Raw genomic sequence first — 18,160 nt, forward strand, 5'->3', positions numbered from 1 at the left:
CATGGGATATTTGGCCTTATACACATGTTGTGCAATATGCAGCACACTAACATTAATTTAGTAACCACTCGTTGCGAGTTGAGTAATCGGCCCCTACACATATCCTGACTCCTGAAGCAGTACTTCTGTACTCAGGAAGTCCTCTCCACAATGTACCAGGTGCTGTTTAGGGCTAGGCCTGGGCAGAACTCCGCGAAGTGCAGAAAAAACTCTTTTGTGCAATACGGATTTCCACAAACATTGGAGTTTAGGTAAGTCATAATGTGCTTGCTGGTTTTCAGCATCATCAGTTTCTCCCATTCTGTAAAATCAGTGTGAATGGCATCATGCGCAGTGCCATAGGGTACTAACCTCTTCCCGCCACTCGAGTAGATTTTCAACTCTAGTGACAGCTTCTGCAATGCAAGTGGCAACTTTCTCATCCCAAGCTGTCGCGGTCTACCGCTCGTGTTCAGAAAACTTGCTTGTGCTTGCCAACTTAGCCATTTCTCTTGCTTGCCGACTTAATGTGGGACAGCGTGAAAAATCTCCGCTCCACAGCACTTCGCAGAGTTTTGACGAATTCTTCACCAACCCCTATTTAGGACATGAATGTGGTTCTGCTGGGCTTCTGTATGGGTGTGTTAGAAATGGGGTCTCTAGTTGGCAGTGGCTTGCAACCTGTCCAAGTAGGGACCCTCACTCTAGTCAGGGTAAAGGAGTCACACAGCTAAGATGACCCCTGTTCACCCCCTTGGTAGCTTGGCTCAAGGCTTATCTCAGAAGCAATGTGTAAAGTATTGGTAAACAAAGAGTGACACAGTGAAAACACTGCAAAAGTACTCCACACCAGCTTACAAAATTAGCCAATATTTATCTGAGTAAAACAGCACCAAGACAACAAAAATCCAACATACACAAATAAAGATATTAATTTTTAACCCCTTCGCTGCCAGGCCTTTTCCCCATCCTGTGCCGGGCCTTTTTTTGGCTATTTGGGGCAGTTCGCGCTTAGGCCCTCACAACTTTTTGTTCACATAAGCTACCCACGCCAAATTTGCGTCCTTTTATTCCAACATCCTAGGGATTCTAGAGGTACCCAGACTTTGTGGGTTCTCCAGAAGGAGGCCAAGAAATTAGCCAAAATACAGTGAAAATTTTGTTTAACAAAGGGGCTGCAGAAGAAGGCTTGTGGTTTTTTCCCTGAAAATGGCATCAACAAAGGGTTTGCGGTGCTAAAATCACCAGCTTCCCAGCTTTCAGGAACAGGCAGACTTGAATCAGAAAACCCAATTTTTCAACACAATTTTGCCATTTTACTGGGACATACCCCATTTTTAAGATTTTGTGTGCTTTCAGCCTCCTTCCAGTCAGTGACAGAAATGGGCATGAAACCAATGCTGGATCCCAGAAACCGAAACATTTCTGAATAGTAGACAAAATTCCGAATTCAGCAAGGGGTAATTTGTGTAGATCGTACCAGGGTTTCCTACAGAAAATAACAACAGAAAAAAACAAATATTGAAATTGAGGTGAAAAAATCTGCAATTTTTCTCTTTTTCCTGCAATGTCAGATTTTTTAAAGCAATATATGTTACGTCTGCTGGACTCTTTTAGGGCTTGTAGGTTCATCAAGAACTCTAGGTACCCAGAGCCAATAAATGACCTGCACCCTGCCTTGGGTTTTCATTCTATACCGGGTATACAGCAATTCATTTGCTGAAATATAAAGAGTAAAAAATAGCTATCAAGAAAACCTTTGTATTTCCAAAATGGGCACAAGATAAGGTGTTGAGGAGCAGTGATTATTTGCACATCTCTGAATTCCGGGGTTCCCATTCTAGCATGTGAATTACAGGGCATTTCTCAAATAGACATCTTTTTTACACACTCTCTTATATTTGGAAGGAAAAAATGTAGAGAAAGACAAGTGGCAATAACACTTGTTTTGCTATTCTATGTTCCCCCAAGTCTCCTGATAAAAATGATACCTCACTTGTGTGGGTAGGCCTAGCGACCGCGACAGGAAATGCCCCAAAACACATCTTGGACACATCCCATTTTTCGACAGAAAACAGAGGTGTTTTTTGCAAAGTGCCTACCTGTAGAATTTGGCCCCTAGCTCAGCCGGCACCTAGGGAAACCTACCAAACCTGTGCATTTTTGAAAACTAGAGACCTAGGGGAATCCAAGATGGGGTGACTTGTGGGGCTCTGACCAAGTTCTGTTACCCAGAATCCTTTGCACACCTCAAAATTTGGTTAAAAAAACACATTTTCCTCACATTTCGGTGACAGAAAGTTCTGGAATCTGAGAGGACCCACAAATTTTCTTCCGCCCAGCGTTCCCCCAAGTCTCCCGATAAAAATGGTACCTCACTTGTGTGGGTAGGCCTAGCGCCACGAAAGGAAATGGCCCAAAACACAACATGGACACATCACATTTTTTCACAGAAAACAGTGCCTACCTGTGAATTTTGGCCTCTAGCTCAGCCGGCACCTGGGGAAACCTAGCAAACCAGCACATTTCTGAAAACTAGACACCTAGGGGAATTCAAGACAGGGTGACTTGTGGGGCTCTGACCAGGTTCTGTTACCCAGAATCCTTTGCAAACCTCAAAAGTTGGCCAAAAAAACACTTTTTCCTCTCATTTCGGTGACAGAAAGTTCTGAAATCTGAGAGGAGCCACAAATGTGCTTCTACCCAGCGTTCCCCCAAGTCTCCCGATAAAAATGGTGCATTACTTGTGTGGGAGGGACTAGCGCCCACGAAAGGAAATGGCCCAAAACACAAAGTGGACACATCACATTTTTTCACAGAAACCATAGTCGTTTTTTGCAAAGTGCCTACCTGTGGATTTTGGCCTCTAGCTCAGCCGCCCCCAGGGGGGGCAGAAATTGCCTAAAATAAATTTGCCCCCCTACCCCACCACCGGGGAGCGACCCTTGCCTACGGGGTCGCTCCCCTTGCGTGATGGCGCAAAAAAAAAGATCCCCAGTGCCTAGTGGTTTCTGCCCCCCTTGGCGGCAGATTCACCTAAGATCAGCCAATTTGCCCCCAAGGGGGGCAGAAATGGTCTAAATACAATTTGCCACTCCAGGGGAGCGACCCTTGCATAAGGGGTCGCTCCCCATCTCTAAAAAAACAAACAAACAAAAAAAAACTGAACAAAAAAAATAGCTCTGGTGCCTAGAGGTTTCTGCCCCCCCGGGGGCAGATCGCCTAGTAACAAAACAATAGGCCGATCTGCCCCCGGGGGGCAGAAATGGCCTAAATTAAATTTGCTCCCCCACCCACCCCGGGGAGCGACCCTTGCCTACGGGGTAGCTCCCCTTGCGTGACGGCGCAAAAAGAACCCCAGATCCCTGGTGTCTAGTGGTTTCTACCCCCCTTTGGGGCAGATTGACCTAAAATCAGCCGATCTGCCCCCAAAGCGGGTAGAAATGGCCTAAATACAATTTACCCCTCCAGGGGAGCGACCCTTGCCTAAGGGGTCGCTCCCCATCTCTAAAAAAACAAAATATATTGCCCTGGCGCCTAGAGGTTTCTGCCCCCCCTGGGGGCAGATCGGCTTAATATCAATTGGCCGATCTTCCCCTGGGGGGGCAGAAATGGGCTAAAATAAATTTGCCCCTCCCCCCGGGGAGCGACCCTTGCCTACAAGGGCGCTCCCCTTGCGTGACGGTGCAAAAAAAAGATCCCTGGTGCCTAGTGGTTTCTGCCTCTCTTGGGGGCAGATTGACCTAAAATCGGCCGATCTGCCCCCAAAGCGGGCAGAAATGACCTAAATACAATTTGCCCCTCCAGGGGAGCGACCCTTGCCTAAGGGGTCGCTCCCCATCTGTAAAACAACAACAACAACAAAAATCCCCGGTGCCTAGTGGTTTCTGCCCCCCTAATTAAAATAGGCTGATCTGCCCCCCTGGGGGGCAGAAATGGCCTAAAATAAATTTGCCCCCCAGGGGAACGACCCTTGCCTAAGGGGTCGCTCCCCTTACGTGAAATTCACGAACAAAAAAAAAACTCCCTGGTGTCTAGTGGTTTCTGCCCCCCTTGGGGGCAGATTGGCTTCATAAAAATAGGCCAATCTGCCCCCAAGGGGAGCAGAAATGGCCTATATATAATTTGCCCTCTATGGGAGCGGCCCTTGCCTAAGGGGTCGCTCCCCACACCTAAAACAAAAAACTAAACAAAACAAAACAAAAGAATTATCCCTGGTGTCTAGAGGTCTTAAAAAAAATGCCCCCCCTGGGAGCGACCCTTGCCCAAGGGGGTCGCTCCCTTATGTCAATTTCCTTTATAAAAAACACATCCCTGGTGTCTAGTAGGCGTTTTGACAGCCGGATTGCTTTCAATCCGGCTGCCAAAAATGCAGAGAGAGACTTCAAAGGGAAGGAAATACATTTCCTTCCCTTTGAAGCCTCTCTCGGCCTCCCCCACGTGATCGGAAGTGAAATGCAAAGCATTTCTCTTCCGATTGTGCTGGAAGCTGAGCTCTGTGACAATGAGCGCGTGCTTGCGCGCTGACATCACGGGGGGTCGGGGTGGAAGGGGAAGGGCTTCCCCTTCCATCCCTGACTTGGGGGGGTGGGAGGGAAACCCAACAGAGGGAGCGCTAGCGCTCCCTCTGGGCTGTGTGCCCAGGACATAATGGTTATGTCCTGGGCACAGCAGCACTGTGCCGCAGGACGTAACCATGACGTCCGCGGCATAAAAGGGGTTAAAGACTAAGGGGGTCATTCCTACCCTGGCGGTCTATGACCGCCAGGGTAGGTGACGGAGGAAGCACCGCCAACAGGCTGCAGTACTTATACCCATTTCTGTCTTTGAAGTAGGCAAAATTCGAAGAGAAGTATTTGTGCACAAGACCCTGCCTTTCCCTGGCCTGGCCCCAAACACACTCCAGGGTGTCAGAAACTGCTTTGTATGAGGGTAGGTCCAGCTCCTCCCATCACTGTAACTCAGGAAGACCCATCAGTCAGTGAATACACAAACAGCCCAACTATCACCCTGACCTGAATGTGTATTCCACCAAAAGGCATAGGTACAGAATGGTTGAGAGAGAAAATGCCCACTTTCTAAAAGTGGCATTTACACATTTACAAACCTACATTCAAAAACTAACTTTACTAAAGGATGTATTTTTAAATTGTGAGTTCAGAGACCACAAACTCCACATATCTATCTTCTCCCAATGGAAAATGAGACTTAAATAATATTTCATACCAATCCCCATGTTGCCCTATGGGTGAGATAGGCCCTGCAAAACTGAAAGCCAAATTTAGCAGCATTTCTCTATCAGGGCATGTAAAACGCACAGGTACATGCCCTACCTTTTAAATACACTGCACCCTGCACATGGGTTTGCCTTGGGCCTCCTTAGGGGTGACTTACATGAAGAAAAAGGGAAGGTTTAGACCTGGCCAGTGGCTGAACATGCCAGGTTGACATAGCAGTTTAAAACTGCACACACAGACACAGTGGCAGGTCTGAGACATGTTTACAGGGCTACTCATGTGGGTGGCACAATCAATGCTGCAGGCAGACCAGTAGCATTTGACGTACGGCCCTGGGCGTACATAGTGCACTTTACTAGGGACTTACTAGTAATACAAATGGGCGAATAATGTATAAACCAATTACCACTACAATTTAGATATAGAGCACTTGCACATTAGCAGTGGTCAGCAGTGGTAATGTGGCCAGAGTCCTAAGGCCAGCCAAAATGAAAATTCAGCACAGGATCAAAACCAGTAGGTCAGAACAAAAAGACAGAGGAAACTAGGCCAAGAACAGACAGGTCTAACAGTGTGTTTGTGAGGAGTACTCACCCACAGCTACAGACTATCTTGTCAGATGCACAATGAGTAGGGGTGGATGGGTAAATAGTCATGATAGCTGGTAGCCCCACAACCATATACAAACTGTTCTGTGTCCTGATTGACTCATACACTTTGCCCACAGTATGAGACGTGCTATGACATTGTTTGACATACATGCAAGATGATTACTGATTTGACTGACAGTGGGATACAGGTGTACTGTCCTCTGTGATACACTTACTATTTGTCATACATGTGAGTACAAAGGATGTGGATGTGGTGAGTTGTCATCAGTAAAAAAAGTCATTCTGCCTTTGGATTGTCACATATCTCACACTGATCGACTTGCCATTTACAAGTACTTGCCAAGCCTTAAATTCCCTTTTTCTCACTCCTAAGGTAGGTCCTAGGTAACCCATAGGGCGGGGAGCTATGTAAGTAAAAGGCAGGACATGTACTTATAAGTTTTGCATGTCCTGGTAGTGAAAAACTCTGAAAGTCACTTTTCACTACTGTGAAGCCTGCTCCTCTCATATCACAGCATTAGAGATTCCCTTATATGCTTTTAAGTGGTAATTTTTGACCTGAGAGGAGTAGACTTGTCACATTTGCTATGGTTGTAATGATAGTAAGAAATCCTACTTACTGGTGAAATTGGATTCTGCACTGCTGCCATCTGTGCCTTACAGCCTGTCTCAAATTCACGAACGGTCTGGTTGACGGCTCCCCTTGTGCATTCTACCCAGACAGCCATAAACACAGGACATTCAGCTGCATCTGCTTCCATCTGAATACAGATGGGTTTCCCTGGGCAGGAAGGGTGGAAGGGCTCTCTCTTACACTTCAAAGTCAAGTAGCCTGCCCTCACAAAAAGGACTGATAACCCCCCCACAGGGCTCCTGGCAGACAGGGCTGGATTGAAAGGGGAACTCGTGCACTTGAAAACGACTCTTTGATGTTTCCTCAACTTCAAAGGCACTTTTGAGTGTGTATTTATACTGGGTCTGTGACCCCACCAAATCAGACACTTCTGGCCCTACAACTGAACTCTGCCAGAGGGACTACCTGGCTGCCCAAAGGAGTCATCTAGACTGCTTTGCTGGAAGGACTGCAGGCCTGTTTGTTGCTCTGCTGACTGATGACCCCTGACTCTGCTGGTGGGACTCTACCTTCCTGCTCAAGTGCTATCCAAGTGCTTGGCTTGAGCTTATCTCCTGTTATGAGGTCTCAGGGCTATCAAAGACTTCACCAAAGAAAAGAAAATCATTGGTGTCAGAAAACCGACGCAATGGCTGCAAAATTAATATGACCCTGTCGATCGACACAGCACCTGCCTCACAGCTGAAAATCACTGCATCGCCTGCCAGCTCTGATCAATGTGTCCTGGGTTTTCCACCATCATCCCAGGGCATCAAAATATCCCTCCTTTGCATGAGGAACCAAGGCTGTGCTCTTGGAAACCGCTGCATCACCTTGCGGTGTGGAAAAATCTATACGTGGGCTTTGCCATGCCAGAAAAATCAATGCATTGCTTTACTTTTTGGTGCATCTCCCCGTCTGTGACCCTTCTGCATCTTTATTTTTGACTCACAACAGATACTGTGCTTTAAAAGTATACAACCACTGTTTTTAAGGATTGATGCTCATTTAAACCTTTAAAAAGTAATATCTTGACTTGTGCGTATTGGACTTTTGGTCTTATTTTATTCTGATAAATATTATCTATTTTCCTAAGCTGGTGTGGAGTACGTTTGTGGCGTTTTCACTGTGGTACTGTATGAGTTATTGCACAAATACTTTACACATTGACTTCTAAGTTAAGCATGCCTGTTCTGTGCCGAGCTACCAAAGGGTGAGAACAGGATATTAGGTTGTGTTGTGAATTGTTCTAACTAGGATTGTGATCCCTTCTTGGACAGGGTGCATACCTCTACCAACTACAAACCCAATTACTAACACATATGTAAACAGAAACATGTTGCATGTATGTAGAAAGTCACGCATCCTGCAGTCCCTATCTGTGTAGGTAGACAGTGCGCTGTGTATTGTGTCCCCCATATCTAATTGTTATTGTGGCTCTTAGGTACTTGCTGTTTGCTTACCTACAAGTAGGCCATTCCCATATTGTCCACCCTGGAATTCTTGGTTGGTGATTGAGTTCTGGAATATGAGTGCATCATGCACACTGCCAGGGTATTTTGCCACCACATTAGTGATCAACTCATTTTAGTCAGAAATGGCCTGGAAGTTGATGGAGTGGGTATGTTTCAGATTGTGCCTTAGTTGAGCAGTTGCATCAGGAGGAACAAGTTGCACATGCATGCAGTCCATAGCAATCAGCACATGTGGGAAGCCAGCGATGTCATAGAATCCTTGCTTAATCTCCTGCTGCAATTGCTTGGTGCTGGGGAAGAGGATGTGGCTGGTTGTGAGCCAGATAATGGCATCCAGGTCAGATAGTAGGAAATGATGAGAATGATGGCTGTAGAATTACAGCCATGCAGGCTGTAGTTGTCTGGAAGGACCCCGAGGTCAGCATGGGAAGCACAACCAGGGGCTTTATCTGAGGTGGGATGTTGGTGACTCTGTTGACAGTCTTGGTGCAATCAGGTGTAGGCGCTGTACCATGGCCCCCTCCTCAGACAGCAATACTTGATTACCTCTTCTTCCCTGAGTCCAATAAGTGACATACGCTGTCAGTATATGAGCTCCCTTCTCCTGTGTGGTGCAGGTGGTAGTGATTGTGGTGGTGATGGTAGAGGTGGTGGTGATGGTGGTGGTGGTGTTCTTCTTGGTGCTCCAAGCTGAAGTAAGAGTATGTCCACGGTGACCTAGAGCTTGCCAGGATGATTTGGATCTGTTCTCCTTTTATGCCTGGTCTGACCAAGAGTTATTTCTTGAGGCATTGGAGACTTTTTCAAAGGATGCTTCATTTTTCAAAAGGCTTGTAAATACAGTTTCCTCATTTCTGCATGGTTTTTTAAGGGGGGATGCTTCTCATTGTCGGTATTGTGACACAGCCAGACCCGCGATATGGAAAAATTATGTACAGCGGGAAAAGTGAAGCTAGAGGCCTCAAGCATCACTTTGTAAATATGGAGTTGTTTTTGCAAAGCCACTGCTTAAAAAAAAGATGCTGCAGTGGCACAAGGGCCTTATAAATGAGCCCTGAGTGTCAAGAACACACCAATATGTTTGGGTTTTTGATTTCTCTTTCCAGAATACTTTTTCAAAGTGGAGGAAAAGCTAATTTAACAGAATTTTCCACTGAGAGTGATCCTCTGGTTCAGTTCAGGCTTATGCATATAGACATTTGCAATGGCTGTGCATGTAGTTTCTTACTCCAACAAATGTTTATGATTCACAAATTTCATCTTTTAAAGAAACGTATAGGAACACATGGATCTGGCATAATAGAAAAACATACTTTGGAGAACTGGTTGTGAAACATGCAAATATGGTTCACTGAGGCAAGAAATGCCATCATATACATGTTTAGCAACAACATTGAAATAAAACAATCAGACAATGATGATAAACTGAGTCATTATTATTGTTATAATGCATCATAGAACAACAGACTACAGATCACTGCCATTATATTTCAGCACAAACTGGTAAAAACCGTTACCCTTTTTGTAAGTAGAAGACCCTAAGCCCGATTCTACCATTCACACAGGTTCAAACCCTGACAACATTACAGAGTTGATGACATGAGAATTGTTTTCAAAATGAATCTGTTCTTTGTATCCCAAGTGAATATATATTTCTTGGACAGAAATCTGTCCAGTGTAACCCAAGCGACTGTGTTAGTTAAATATAAACGTATTTCCTTTCTAAAGATGATCCTCTTCCTGCTCCAACAAGTTCATTGAGTGGATGACAAAACCCCTTTGATAGGGCCACAAGGCAAGCAGGAGCTACTGAGCTCACTCAGCAGGGCTACGGCTTTTTACTCTTGATGTCCCAGAGCCAGACCTACTATGAGTCCCGAGCAACTGGGACAAATACCGCTTCAGCACTTCATTCTAAGTAGAAGCGTGGTTCGAGCACTCCACAGTTTCTCGGGGGGAGGCAGATACAGGGGCTGAAGAGATGCTCACAACTCAAAATACCTACAGCAGCAGCAATAAATGATTGGCAAGTCAAATATTTACTTTTATGAAAACATAAGTATTTATTTTACAGCCAATTCCACAAAGGGGAATATGATATTGACAAACAACTTCCCCAGTTCTCTGAGGTCAGGGTTGAGGGGCATATTTCAGAGCCCCTAGCATCATTCCAATGCCACAATAGCGTAATTATTTAGATGCTAATGGGGTATTAGAAGACCAAAAACACTGTGCCATAGTTACAAAGTGGCACTATGCATACATTGCTCCACTTTGTAACCCTTAGTGCTACATTTTGCCTGCACCAGACATTATGGGCCTGATTACAACTTTGGAGGAGGTGTTAATCTGTCCCAAATGTGACGGATATACCACCAGCCGTATTACGAGTTCCATAGGATATAATGGACTCGTAATACTGCTGGTGGTATATCCGTCACTTTACCGTCACTTTTGGGACGGATTAACACCTCCTCCAAGGTTGTAATCAGGCCCTATGTATGCAATGAGGCTTTTTTCAGTTAGGGAGGCCAAATAATGGTGCAAGGAAATCTAAAAGATTATGAAGGCACTTTTAATGCCTGCTCAGAGCAGGTGTTGAAAGGAGGATTCCATTGCTTACAATGGGCCTCTGGGTGCTGTGCAGAATTAGTGTCAGAATCTTTGACGCTAATCCAGCAAAGCGCCAGACTAGCATAAAAAATTCAGATGGTAGTCCACTAACTACCGCCGTGGTGCCCCGTATTTTAAATACGGTGCACACATGGTGGCATTAGGGGGCAGCTAAGGGACTCAAGAAAATTGGTGCTACACTGTGTGCATTGCTAATTTTCTTAAATATGCCCCTAATTGTTTCTCAGGTGGTTCCGTGATTCACACTCCCTCCTAGCAGTAGTGGTTATTCCCCATTCACCATAAGCAACATTCAGTCAAATCCCCACTATTCCAAGTTTCAGGAGGTCCACTGAGGCTTTGTATAAAAATCAAAAGTGTTCCAGTGCTTAAGAACTAATTGGCAAGCAAGATCTCCCAGGGCCTAATGGCCCAAACTCATTCTGACCTACGTCTGCAAGATCGGAGCAATCAAAACCCCTGAGTGTGTCCCCCTCTGTGGGCGCTGGAGCTGCAACAGGTGTAAGCACTTTTCATGCAGCACAGGCAAACCTCAAGTTCCTCACACACAGGCGGTCATTATGAACACGCCGGTAAACTCAGCTGACCGCCGTTGGCGGTGAGTACAAACCCGCCACATAATGAACTAAAATCCCTACCCCGCCAAATATCACCAGACCACCAGTCACCACCAGGACCTTGTCGGGGGAAATGCTGGACATTACACCATGCCACCGCCGAGCACACCCACATCTCGCCTTCCAAATAATGATGTACAAATCACCTGGGTGGTCAGTGCAAGCCGAAAGACCATTGGCAGTGCCGACCGCCATGGGCGGCAAGTGGACTCAACAGCAAGAAGTGCACACATTGGATAAGCTTGAAACCCACACACCTGACACACATCTATAACCCAATAAAATACTCACAGACACACTCCACAATCCTTTGCAACCAAACTAGGCCAAAGAAGACAGAGAGCACCAGAAGCAGGCACTGAACGCCACTATACACGAGATGCACACCGACCCACAGAAGAGCACCCTCACCACGTTTCCATCCCCGACACCATTCACCACACTCACCATGTCACCCCCCAAACACCCACGCTTCACAGAGAAGGAGCTAAGGACCATGGTGGACAAGATCCTGAAGGTGGAGCCACAAATATTCCGGGCTCAGGTGCAGCACACACCCCTCGCAAGGAAGATGGAGCTATGGCAGACCATTGTCAACAGGGTCAATGCAGTGGGACACCATCCACACACCAGGGACGACATCTGCAAGAGATGGAACGACCTGCGGGGGAAGGTCAGGGCCATGGCATCCAGGTACCACCTTGCAGTCCAGAAGACTGGGGGAGGACCACCACTAACACCACCCGAATACACTGACTGGGAGGAAAAGGTACTGGCCATCTTGCACCCTGAGGGACTAACTGTAGGAATGGATTTGGGTAAGTTGTGTACATTTACTCCATATACATCATACCTGTATTGCATGCACCACCCCACTCCACCCACACCCAGCAGGACCAATACCCCACCCAGGCCACAACCACTGAATCCACCCCCCTGCATCAAACCCACTAAAAGTCCCACATCCCTCCCCGTGTGCACAGCCACCTACCCCTGCAAGGATTCACAATGTCACCACACCACCCACAATGCAACTCCACACCCTAAGCAAAATGCAGTGAAAACCTCACCGCACCCTGAATGGCCCCAAAAAGTTACACCAGTACAAAACAGCCCAGCCCTGTGCACCCCATCCATTCATGCATTTGTAAAAGACATGTCTATGTCCCCCAACAGGCACCACCACCCATGCCACCCTCAAGGGTGCCAGTGCCCCCCATGGAGACAGAGGCACCTCACAGGACACTGGGGAAGGATCCCTGGACACTGATGAGCATGCAGGCCCCTCACACAGTCCTGGACTGTCACCATGCAGAAGCCCCACCCATGATACCACTTACACCCCTACCAACCAGGCAAGAACAGCAGCCCAGGGCAAGCGTCCCCACACCAGTTTATCCAGGCCACAGACTGGTGGATCACAGGTACAGAGGCCAAAGTCTCCCCCTACCAACAGGCAATAAGACGAGGGCCCCAGTACAAGTGGTACCGCCAGACCTGTGCAGGGGACACAGGCACAGGGGGTTAGGGCAAGTGCTAGGGCCCCAGTGGGCCAGGAGGGAGGCCACAGGATGGATGCAGCAGCCTAGGACACGATATCTGAGGTATTGGGGGCCTACCAGCATACCCATGACAGGTTGACACAGATAGTATCCACCCTGGAGCACAGTCAGAGGATGCAGCAGGAACACCACCAAGAGGCCACGGAGCAGTGGAACCAGCACAGCGCCACAATGGCCAGCATAGCAGGAGCACTGTTGCAGCTGGTACAAACCCAGTCTGAGACCCACACAGGACAGAAGGCTGCCGCTACAGCACAGGACACAGACCGGACAATGACACCATCAGCAGCAACATCCCAGGAACTACTCTCAGAGGAAACACAAGGGCCAACCATGTCATCCCCTCAAGGTCAACATCAGGCACCCAAACGGACCCTCAGGCCAAGATATGGGACTGGAACCCCTGCCAAAAACAAGGCCCCCTTCAAGAAGTAACTCTGCAACAATCTGCACAGCAACCTTCCCACACAATCAACCACCACACAGTGCTAAGAAGCAATATGAACTAATGTAAGCATTGATGGACCCATCAATACTACCAACAAGGCTGCCACCATGTTGGCATTGAGGACAACCACCCATGACCAACTGTCATCACTGTAAATTGCACTATTCACTCTCTGCCACCAATAAAACACATATCACACCTGTAACACTGTCCCCTGTCATAATATGTGAACAAAGTGAAGTATGGATTCAACTGGCTGATAACCACATTATTGGCAATTCGTTGCACGAAAGGACTCCTGTGTGCCTAAATGTGGCCCCAAAGAAATGCACTAAATTGTATTTGCTACCATGCAGACCTGGACCCAGTTGCAAATAGAAGATTCAAACCCCCCCAGATGACAAACCACACTGACAGTATGTGTCACAAACCCCAATGTCAGCCCTTACTCCCACATAGTTACTGGAAGTAGAGATGTATCATTTGGGTCCTGGAATTGACATCTTCCCCTTCCCCATCATCACCATCACTCTCCTCCCCTCTCTGAGGAAGCTGGTCAGGACATACAGCACCCTCCTCCTCCAAGAGGGGGATAGAATTTCCCACTGCCATGTTGTGCAGCATGCAGCAAGCCACCACTATTCTACACACCTTTTCAAGCCCATAAGCCAGGGATCCCCTAGAGACATGTAGACAACAAAATCTATCCTTCAGGAGACCTATTGCACGCTCTATCACCCTCTTAGTGCATCCATGGGCCTCATTGTAATTCCTCTCTGCATCCATCCCAGGATTCCTCACTGGTGTCAGGAGCCAACGCAAGTTGGGATAGCCAGACTCACCTAGAAAAAGGTGCAATACAGAGTAGTCATTGTGAAGCCTCTGAGTCAGACAGCCTGGCTGTCTGCTAGGTGGCAGATAGTGACAGAAAACTTACCTATGATCCACCCTCTGTCCTCTTGTAGTTGTTCCATCTTCTGTGGCACACTACTGTTCCTCAGCACAGAGGAATCATGGACTTAACCTGGGAAAATGGCATTCACATGTGAGATGTACTGGTCTGCAGTACATATCAATTGGATGTTCATGGAATGAAAGGTATTTCTGTTTCTGTACACCTGTTCACTGACTCTTGGGGGTATGATCGGTATTTGGGTGCCATCTATGGCACCAATTACACGGGGAATGTTTGCAAACACATAGAAGTCCGACTTGATAGCAGGGAAGGTCAGTACTTTTGTGAAACCTCACATAGGACAGCCGGTGTTGTGCAAATGCATTTAGAAATCTTGTCAGTACCATGCTGATCATTGTCTGTGAAAATCCAGCACCCATGCCCACTGTCACTTGAAATGAGCCCATGGCCAGGAAATGGAGTGCGGAGAGCACCTATACTTCAGTAGGGATGGCATGCTGATTACGATTTCCTGGAGTTAGTGCAGGATCTAGTAATGCACAAAGTTCAAGAATAGTTGCACGGGTGAGTCTGTAATTGATTATGATCTGACGCTCCACCATGGTCCGCAGATCCACAAGTGGTCTGTACACCGATGATACCCTTCCTCGCCACCAGGGTCGGTATCTAGGAGGGATTTCAAACACGAGTGAGGAACACACATACATAGGCACACACTGTCATTAAATGTGCACTGCATACTTGATTGTAGGGACTCATAAGTTAGATGTGCTTGACAGATCTTCAATGGTCACATGCATTGGTGCTTTATGTGAAAAATAGGGCCTGCACTGTGCACATTTCTTTTTTATAGAACCGTAGTTAATGCCAAAATGTCTGCCCCTTGTAATCCAGAACTGTTGTTGTGGAAGTGACCTCATACCAGTAGCAGTTGACGTAACAGCATAAGTCGGTGCTTACCGCCGTTCCCACTGTCATTAGTTAACGTTGATGCCAATGGGGAATCCTGCCATATCATGATCGCTGCCGGCAGTGATGGAGCACACTGCCGCGGTACGTACGCAAATTCGTCATCCCAACTTCACTTGACTACCTGATCTCGTGCGAACAGGTACTCCACTGTGTGTACGGCTGTGTCCTGCCTCTGGTCATGGAAGTGGCTAGTGTTGCAGGGGAAAGGGCCCTGGCCTTCACCCAGGAGGAACTGGAGAGACTGTTGGCCGTGGTCCTGCCCCTGTACGCCAAGCTCTACGGGCAGCCAGAGGTACAGGTGAGTCAGGGTTTGGGGGGCACAGTTTGGGTGGAATGGATGGTGTTGTAAGGACATATGTGTGCACCTCTGGGCCTGCATGGGCCATGGTTAATGGCATGCTGCATGCGTATGTCCTGTAAGTCTGACAGTATTGTCCATCCCATAGTGGACGTTTAGCCAGCAGTACCTATTTTACATGTGCCTGACCTCTGTGTTCCATTTCTGTGTCACCCTTTTAGGTCAGCGCCCACCAGAAGAGGGCACTTTGGCATGCCATTGCCAAGGACGTGTGGACCCTGGGGGTCTACAACCGGTGAAGCACCCACTGCAGGTAGAGGTGGGAGGGCCTGCGGCGCTGGGCGTGAAAAATCTGTGAGGCCCAGCTGGGGAAGTCCTCCCAACGTGGAAGGGGTGCCCGTCGTGCACTGACCCCCCTCAGGCTACGCATCCTGGCGGTGGCTTACCCAGACCTGGATGAACGCTTGAAGACTGCACAGCAGGCACAAGGGGGTGAGTACCCATGTCACAACCTTAACCCTTGATGGATGTCTGTTTGTGCATTAGGGTTCATGCTACTTAGTTGCAGGGACTCTGACTGTTATACATCTACATGATGGCCCCCGTAGGGTGTAGGGGTGTCTTGGTCAGGTCTCCTAGACGTCGGGTTCTTAGGTAGTTCAGGGGATGGGTGTAGAGCAGGGTTCTGGTCAGTAGTCAGGGGCATGGCCATGGGCATAGTGAATGGGGCTGACTGTTGGGGGTGTCTTCTGGGTGGGTGTAGGTCTGCCCACTATGTTCACTCCTTTCAGCTATTTACAAGTGTCTCTCCTGTTTTGTCTCCCCATCCCTGTTCTCTTGTGTTGTTTTTGTACATCAGCAACATCTGGCGAGGGAGCTTAGGCACGGGCAAGTGGGGATGCAGCAGCCCATGTATCCTCGGAGGCAGAGTCATCAAACGCCAAGGGGACCAGTGGGTTGGAGGGCGAGAGGAGTACCACGTGGGAGGCAACTACCACTTGAGGTATTGACTCCAATACCTTCTCCGATGGGGGCTCCCCGTCGCTGGCTGACCCTAGTAACCACACCACTACAGTGACATCTTCCACCATCCCCATACCATCACCACCCTCCCTTTTGCTCCCCACGGAGTTGCCCGTGCCCGCTCACCTAGAATGGTGGGCATCTCCTTCGCCCCAGGCGCCTCCTCTCCTGCTCCAGTCAGCCCTGCTGCCCTCACAGAGGAGGCTATTGACCTCCTGAGAAGCATCTCTGTAGGACAGACAACCATCGTCAATGCTATCCAGGGGCTAGCATCAGAGATGCAGCAGACAAATGCCTATCTGGATGGCATTCATGGTGCTGTGTCTGGTCTACAGAGATCTTTTCAGGCTCTGGCTTCCTCTTTGAAGCAGCCAGTTTCCCTGGTCATTCCGTCCCCCCCTCCAACCTCCTCTACCACTTCCAGCACCCCACTCCCTTCAACCATCCAAAGCACACAATGTGACACGCAGTCAAGCACATCAACACACAAGAAGCACACTTCTAAACACAAGCACCACACCTCCCACCACAAGCATTCACACAGCCAACATACACATGCACACACAGCAACATCCACTTCGCCTAGTGTGCATACCTCTTCCGACACCCTGTCTGTCCCCTCTACATGCACATACTCATGCACTGTACCTTCAGTCACTGTTGCTGCTCCTCTTACTGTAGTCACCACAATAGCAGACATTCATACATGCACCCCAGACACCACACCTGCACTCACCACAACTACTGTAGTTGACACATGCAGCACACTCACCAGACTTGCAGACACCCACACAACCTACATCCACATTGGCAGCCTGTCTTCTCCCACTGTGTCCACCCCCCCTCCAAAAGCACACAAACGCACCAAGACACCTACCCATCACACATCCACCACTCCTCAGCATACTGTCCAGTCACCTGCCCCCACAACACGCACCCCTACACCACTTACGTCCACACCCTCTGCCTCCACTCCCACGCCCTCATCCAGACTCAACCCAATTACTCAGAAAAACTTTTCCTCTGCTGTGCTGACCTCTCCCAACCCACTGGCCCACCCCGTCTTGTCTCTAAGCGTGCACACCTCCTTGCCCTTTCCACTCCTTCCACTTCACAGCCCGCCCCTGTCCGCCCTTCACATTCCCATGCCCCTTCCCCAGAGAAGAAGAAGCCCTGCGCAGAGCCAAGTCCATCTGGCTCCACCCGCTCGAAATGCACACCACCACCTTCCAAAGCCAAACCCCCACCCCCTCCACCTTCTAAGCGCAAGTCCAAGCCCCACCCCTGTCGCAAATCCCCACTCCCACTGCCGCCTGCCCCCGTTCCGTGAGATGCCTGGATGCCCCATTGTAGCCCCATTAGGTGGAGTACCGGGCACTTTTGGGAGTCAGTTTGGGGCCATTGTTGCCCATGGGACTTCTTGCAATACCGACTGGCAATTGGCCTTGTTGGAAATAGTTGGCTCTGTGAGCTGGAATAAATATTTATGTGTGGCCTGTGTTTTGGCGGCACACTCCTGTGGTCTTTCATTTCATTGTTTGTGGGTGTGGGGCATTTGTATGTACTATGGTCAGGTTGGATTTGCTTTGTGTCGGGTAAGTACCTCTTGCTGTGGGGTGTATGGGTTGTGCTGCTGTGAAGGGTTGTGGGGCATTGCAGGGTGGGTGGGTATGTAACTGTGCCCTTTCCTCCCTTGTTTCGTAGGTTGCGGTACTTACCATCATCATCTTCATCGCCAGTCTCGTTCGTGGAGGTACATGGCAAGGAGCAGGGCT

This window comes from Pleurodeles waltl, chromosome 2_2, assembly GCF_031143425.1.
Source record: "Pleurodeles waltl isolate 20211129_DDA chromosome 2_2, aPleWal1.hap1.20221129, whole genome shotgun sequence".
NCBI lineage: Eukaryota > Metazoa > Chordata > Amphibia > Caudata > Salamandridae > Pleurodeles > Pleurodeles waltl.